Below are 7,912 nucleotides of genomic sequence, written 5' to 3' on the forward strand. Positions count from 1 at the left end.
CTGTGCTTTTTCATCTCTCCTGGAATGCATTATGTGTTCATTTATTTCTGCATGGATTTATTTATTCATAAATATTCATCCTGAATGTCACACGTATGATTCATTTAGAAAAAAAATATTTATATATTGCTTTTTCAATCTCAGGCCCGGGAGGATTTATTGGCTCTCATTGCTGCTGTTATCACAAAACCTTTAGCATGATATGGAGGGGAACACAACTCTGAATATGAAGCTTCAACTCCTCAGTAATCAAACAATAAAATCATTCAACAGCAACAATGAACACAAAAGCAATCTTTACCAAAGATGACAAGACGTAACAAAAGTAGTAATGTATGTTCCCAATCTCTAGTTTAAGGTCTTCTTCATCGCAGCACAGTGTTCATTTTGTAAATGATTGGTCCCACTAGGCCCCGTTGTCCCGTCACCGTGCTTATGCTGCGTTCCATTTGCCTCAGAACTCGGATCTCTGAGCTGGGAATGACGTCACACCTGAGTCGACCGTGTTCTGTGTAGCACGGTTACCTCTTGAACATAACGTCATAATACAACACGTGCATGGATTTAGTTGATCATGAAGCGAGCTCAGTTTAGAAGACAAGCGGACTCTAGACAAAAACACTAAAAAAACAAACGGGAACACTGAGAACATGAAGGTTACTTTACTGACTTTGTGTCTTATTCTGAGTTATGTTAGTCAGAACACATACACATATAGACAGAACACTGAAGGCTGTCCACGTTGTGTACTCGTGCTTGTCCTCGAGCAAGAATGGTACCATAGCAAGGCACACCTCTTCAAAGCGTGCCAGGGTCAAGGCAGTGTACCGAGCTTGAGCACAGAAGTCACAGTAGTCAAACTAACTGGACTTTAAGGGTGATCAGATCGCCTCGTGTGAGTGCACCCTTAGAGTACTGCTGGGCGATATATCATGAAGCTCGATTCATGATAGTACAGATGGTACAAAACTTGACAGATTAAAGATACGTCCATAGCTGACTACAACGCGACTTCTTCTATGCTACGCTCTTAAGCAGTTCGGCTTCTGGGTCAAAGCCTGGCCCGGGAACTGTGGAGCATGCTCAGAACATCTAAACCAGTTTGGGTCCGATGACGGTGTAAACATGCCAGAGTAAATCGATCTCCATCCACAGTGTCACACTGTGTGAACCTGACTTTGAGAAGTTTGATTCATTACTGACTGAGTCAGGAGGACTAACATATTCACATGGACTGTAAAAGTCCTGTTTAGTGGCACTAACACAATACCGTGTAAATGTACTGACTGAGGGCCAGATTTACTAAAGGTTTGCGTGTCTTAAAACGTGTGCAAACTTGATACCACCAGCAAAAAAAGTGCTATCTGATCTACTAATGGCATGCAGTGAGGATTGCGTCTGTCAAATGAGCAAAACAACGCGCATTGACCATTTAGTACGTTTGACTTAATGAATATTCAATCTGGGGCGTTTCTGCCCTAACGTGCAAAACACTGGGAGGAGAAAATGCAAACAAGTTAAGTTAGTACACACATTGTGATTTACCAAACCTGACAAAAACTGTGGTGATTGTGACGGTGTCTGTATTTAACACCTTTGAAAAGAACATGCTAACTCAGGAGACCAGTGTTACACACAACAGGCTGCTGTTATTGTAGTTAGGAGGAGACATAGGCACAACAAAAGAAGGCATACAGATCACGTTTTTCCCCACAAGTGTTTACATGTTTCAAATGACAGAAAAATAAATGACATGCATTTCTTTTTTAAATTTGATTGAATATTCTAATCGTTAAGGAAGAGAAACACCATGATTAAACTACAGGCTATTGTTGCCATATATCCAAAGAAAACTGAACATTCACAGCCTCTGCATTGTATAGAATTTCAACATTGATATTTATGTCGTCCTATTTCCCTCTTTTCACCAACATTACATTTTAAACTGGGATTTCCTTTTTCTCTGGTCTCTGGTCTCTCCCCCAGCTTGCCCCCTCCGGTGCACTCCTCTCCATAATGCACTCGTCTCCTCCCTCTAAAGCTTCTGCTACTCTGTAGGACGCTTGGATTGGGGCACCTCACCACTGTTTGTACCCCTGTCTTCGATACCTTTTTCCAGGACATTTATATCCGACCCCACACAGCGCTGGCCAGCTGTCTGGTGCGCAACAACGGCCAGTGTAGAGCGACCGGTCCACAGAGGACACAGCTCGCACCTCCTGCACAATGTATGACACTTCATTCTTATGATGTTGTTGTAGATCTGCACGACTGAAGGAAAATGATTAAAAACCCTCAATGTGTGCATCAGCAAAGTCAATGATTTTCTTTATCAGTTGCTTTTGCTGCCATTTGGCCCATGTGACTCTCCTCTCATCATTTCAAATCTGCAGACAACGCTTCATGTTTATGTTTGTCACTGGTTGCCTGCTGCTGGTGTAATCCATTGACTGTATTTAAATATGGATGAAAAGAGAAGAATAAACATCCTCACAACGGGTACCTTGCACCAATGGTGACGTCATCAGGAGCCAAGACGTGAGCAGAAGGGATCTGGCACGTGGAGTTGATACACTGTGAGGTGAGTTTAGCTGAGTCAAGCTAGCATGGCTATTCTGTTAGCTAATGTCTTTAGCAACAGGAGGCTCCACAGAAAGCTAACATTTTCAATGCTTAAAGAAGCAGTATGTAACTATGACCCCTAGTGTTTAAAATGGGTACTGCAGTCTAAATTCTAAACATTGTAGAGAGCTGTCTCCCCCCCCTCCACCCCCCTCTCTAGAGTCCATGCTCACGCAGGTCACCATGTGGTGGACACTGAAGCTTCAGTGTTTATCCAGCTCTGCATGGGTCTGTAAACCTTTCTGTGTTCTAACCTCTCTCCATTTTTCAAAAGCATCTCCAATATTGATCCTAGTTTGAGCAGTTTCTGCTCGTGGAGCTTATTAGAAACATGCAGAGGCTTTTTAGGTCGGGTACAATCACTTCTATCTGAACCACTTCTCTTGACCGCTTCCATCACTGCAACACCTGTTGACCTGATAACTGCTCTCATATCTGACAAATCGAGGGGTGTCCAAAACGGCTGCGTGGGGGGTGTCTTAAAAGCGCCTACCTTCTCTGGTCCAAACAAATCCAGAGCATTCAGGAGCAGAATCTAAAGTTAGAAGGAGGACATACTGGCTGCTGCATTGTTGTCAGAGAAGCCAGCACTTCAACATAGCATGTTTCCTTAATGTCTGATCATATAGTAAGATACCTTTATCATTCAAATCAGTTAAATAAAAACCCACTAAATTATTGTTTCAATCCACCATTTTATTCACACCCAAGAGGTTTACAATCAATCATACAACAGTTGTAACTATTTCTGTAAAATGTACAAAAATAAAGTATAAACTTTGAACAAACCATGGAGCGTCTGATGTTCATAATTTATGAGTTCTTCAACATCTCAAGCTAAATTAATTTCTTTCAAACACGATAAAGACTTTGCAGGCCGTCACATATTCAAATGAGCTGCAGTTCTGTTTGAGTTCAACGATAAAATGACGGAAGCAGGGTTTGGAAGGAGTCCATTTAGATTTGCTCTTCCAAGGATTATGAGGTTTATAACCCCACTACATCCAGACATCACTATCAAAAGTCTATTTACATCATCATACAATTTATCTCATAGTAAATATAAAATGAAGACAACAGCAAAAGCACATATTGATTCCTCCACTGAACAACAAATGAAGAAGATTCAGCAACAGAATTAAATGAACATGAATTAAGAATACGGCGGAGCGGGCTGAATCCATGAATCTATCAGGTTGTTAATAAAAAAACTGTTAGCGTGTGTTATTCCCCGTCAGTCCTCTTCCTCACACAGCAAATCAATAGACAAAGATTTCCTAAAGACTCAACATAACCTGCCAGGTGTTGTCATGTGTCAGTGTGAGTTTCATGTCATTGTTTCCCCTCACTGAGCGAGCAAACTATGACGCTTATGAACCATGATGAATGTTCAGTTTTTCAAGGAAAGACCTGAAAACACCGTCCACAGAAAGTGGACAGCTTTCAGATGAAAACAGTAACAAAGTCAGAAAGACCTTTATGTTGCTGATTTCTGTGATAGAATAAGTTAGAGAACAATCAAACACATGAAAAATATAAAGGTTTAAAATATTGAGAACTCCTCAGGGTGTAATCATATATCTCTCCCCTATGGATGAACTCATTTCTGGCATCTTATTTCTGTATTTCTGCCATAAATGGATTGAAATCAGCACATATAACTGACATACAGGTTTATAATTTAGCCTTTTTTTAAATGATTTTCAAAGATCAGTCCCAGTAGCCTACATATCTTGTTCTTTACAATCAATGTATTCCTTCAGATTCTGTTTGGAAGAGGACAACTGATGTCTGAAATAGTTTTCAGCCTTTACCACAAAATCCAAAAGCATTGCCGAATTCTTCATCATCAATGTTTCACTGTTACAGAGACCTTCAGTGGTATTATCTTCAGAGGACGTGAATCTCCACTCCAAATGTATGGAAACAGCTTTTCAGTGAAAGTGTGTGTGAAGGTGTGTATGTGTGTGTTAGTGTCAGGATCAGAGAATGACAGCTTTCCTCTGTCCCAGTCCAGATTCACTCTGATACTCTGAGGTCGTCCTCTCACTGACAGTTCAGTGTGTTCACGTGATGGGGTGTATGCTGTGTATTCATCCTCATAAAACTGTATTCTCCATAATCCAGAGTTTAAGTCTCTCTTCCTGTCTGCTGACTCCTCACACACAGCAACTTCCCAGGATGTGTTCTATCCAACATCGACGTCCCAGCTGTGAGTCCCTGAGCTGTAGCCCTCAGAGCCCAGGACAGAGCAGTAACAATCAAACCTCTCTGGATTATCAGGAAGCTGCTGCTCCTCTCCTCCTCTCACGCAGGTCAGATCTTCAGACAGGATGAGGTCTGGACTAGCAGTGTTTGGGTCCAGAATCACAGGACTGTAGGAGACCATGTTCTTCATCTTGTTCCAGATGTGGAAGCTCAGGTTGCCCAGGTGTTTGGCCACATCTATCAGAGCTCCTTAGGGCAGCTGTGGATCCTCCAGCAGGGGGAGCTGCTGGACTCTTTGCACTGCAGCCATGTCATTTTTCAGGAATGAGAGGTCTGCAGCTCTCAGCTCGTCCTCTGAGGCTCTGACTGTTTGTGAAAGAGCTGCTATCTCTGTGCTCAGAACCTCCATCTCCTCCTTCATCCTCTGACTCTTCTGCTTCTCTTCCTCCTTCAGTGCAGAAATTCTGGCCTCCTCTTCCTTATCTAGAAACTGGTGAAGCTTCTTAAACTGTTCCTTTATCTGTCTCTCTGTGTTTGCAGCCTGGACCTCGATGTGTTTTCCTGTTTCATCACAGACTTTTTTGACTTAATTAAATCGCTTCAGGTTTTCCTTTAAGGGCTTCAGTGATTCCTGGAGCTCGTCCCTGAGATCTTGTGCAGCTTCATCGATGGGTCTGAATGTGTGGTTGGTGTGTTGTTTAGAGTCTCTGCAGACGAGACACGCTGGCTGCTGATGATGCAGACAGAACAGTCTGAGTTTCTCAGAGTGCAGACTGCAGAGATCCTCAGAGTCTGATGAAGCTCTTTGATCTCTCTGCAGTAAGAAGGCCTCACACATGTTCTTTAATGCCAAGTTAATAGGTGGTCTCTCCACCATCTCAGCAGACAGGCTTTACAGAAGTTGTGGCTACATGACAGGAGGACAGGATGTTTGAAGATGTCACAGCAGACAGAACAGCACAGATCCTCCTCTGAACAAGAAGCCATTTTCCTCTGAGTGAAGCAAAACTCCCGACAGGTATGGACAGTTCAAACAGCACAAACAGGTCAGATTGCTGAGGTTCCTCTTCCTCCTCCACACAGTTTCCTGTTACTTACTTTGACTTGTGTTTTTCTAAAGCTTCTTACAGAGTTCAGTCAGTAACTGGTTTAAGTGGCAGTATTCCAGTAGTCCCAGTATTCCCTCCTGAAGCTGTCGTCTCTCTGTGGAAGTCGTCTCTTTTATTTCTCACAGTGAAAGTTATCGTCTGTGTGTGTGTTTCAGTGTGTGTGTGTTCACGGAGAGAGAGAGCGTCTGTTTCCTGGTTTGTCTGTGTTCAGTCATACAGGGTGGAGCTGTGTTTGTATGTTTCTGGTTTTAAAGTCTGATTGGATAATAATGTTTAAGCATTAAATACACAGTGTTATAAGGAGTGTTAAAGTGACAGTTGTCTTCTTTGGTTCTTCAACAGATGAACACAAATATCAAAAGCTGAGTGTTCAACTCATTTACCCCTAATTGGATCATTTCACAAAGTTTCAATAGCATATCATCTTTGAGATGAGATGAGATTGTTTTCAGCACATCCAGGAAAAACTGCTTTCCTTTAATTTAACCTTTGGAGAAAGAATACGTGACACGTTTGAAGCTTGAAATGACTGTTTCTGTGATGTGACTTGAACACAGCATGGCACAGCTGCATACAGAAGCAGGCTGCTGTTTCAAGGCTTGATGATTACGTCTCTGAGACATTTAACCTTTAATATGAATGTTGCAGAAAAGTAATGGGGGACCAAGTGACCCGCCCTCTGTGCCGGGTTCAGAGATATAGTAACAGAGGCGGTACAGAGGCGAGACTGGATAGGCCGAGCCAGATGGGGAGCGCAGCACTGTGTGTGTGGGCAGGGGCAGATTTAGTCATTGCGGGGCTAATGTAGTGGTTCTCAACTGATGGGTCGGGAGCCAACAGTGGGTCCCGGAGCCTTTTTCAGTTGGTACTGAATGTGTATCTGAAAAAGTGTTTAGTCTAAAAGGCTCGGTATTTCAATTTGAAGTTTTGTTCTGTTTGATCAGTCACATTCTGAAGTCCAAACTGCACAATTTTAGATTTAATTAATCTGATTGGTTGAAAATCTTGGGTCGGCCTACCGATTCTTCATGAAGGGGTTAGTATAGGGCGCCACTGGAATGAGTCCTAAAATCCGGAAGTAAGTTAGCATTTTAGCGCCATGGGATCTATCGTCTAAAAGTCAATGTGGATTTTGAACGGGTTTGTGGTTAGACGCCTGAAATAAGGTCTGTGGTTAACACAAGTTTAAGAGATGTTGGCGTTTTGTTAGACCACATAAACTACGTTAGGCAATACCCTCACTTGTGAATTTTGAAGTTTTTACACGTCCTTAAAAATAAAAAGGCGGTTGCTAACAAGTGGCTAAATGAGACTACAGTGGTTCTCGGGGACATTTTTTTTATTTAACCTTTATTTAACCAGGTAAATAACCCATTGAGATCAAGATCTCTTTGACAAGGGCGACCTGGCCAAGAGGGCAGCAGCACACGTCATAAAAAGCATTACATGATAAAGAGACAATAAGTTAAGAGAGAACAACAATTTACAATGTGCAAATTGATTTACAGATAAAGTGCAGAATCTTGATCACGGATTACAATTCAGAAACACAGGCACTGTCCAATTGTCTCGTGTATTTTATCTTTTAAGATCGAGCCAAAGGCTTCAAGCAAAATGAGATCCGCCATTTTCAATTCATTTTGGAGAAAGTTCCATGCAGTGGGAGCAGCAAAACTAAACGCTCTTTTCCCAAGCTCAGTGCGGACACGAGGCACAGACAGTTTAAAGACATCACAGGAACACAAGGCATAGTGGCTTCTGGTTCTTTGAAGGTATGAACATAAATAAGAAGGCACCAAACCTAACTTTAGCTTAAGTTTAGAGGCCAAATTGGCAATATGTGATTTAAAAGACAGATCACACTAAGAATAAATCCCAAGTACTTGTAGCTTTTGACAAGTTCGATTACATTTCCTTGAGAAGTTAAAATCAATGGGACATTTGTTGTTTCTCCACTTAAATGTGAAAACAAC

At 42.0% G+C, this 7,912-nt stretch overlaps 1 pseudogene; it reads right to left on the reverse strand.

The window, feature by feature from the left end:
• Positions 1 to 3,104: 3,104 nt before the first annotated feature.
• LOC109992683 (E3 ubiquitin-protein ligase TRIM35-like) lies at positions 3,105 to 6,121 on the reverse strand (annotated as a pseudogene).
• Between the last annotated feature and the right edge of the window lie 1,791 nt (positions 6,122 to 7,912).

This window comes from Labrus bergylta, chromosome 20, assembly GCF_963930695.1.
Source record: "Labrus bergylta chromosome 20, fLabBer1.1, whole genome shotgun sequence".
Lineage (NCBI taxonomy): Eukaryota > Metazoa > Chordata > Actinopteri > Labriformes > Labridae > Labrus > Labrus bergylta.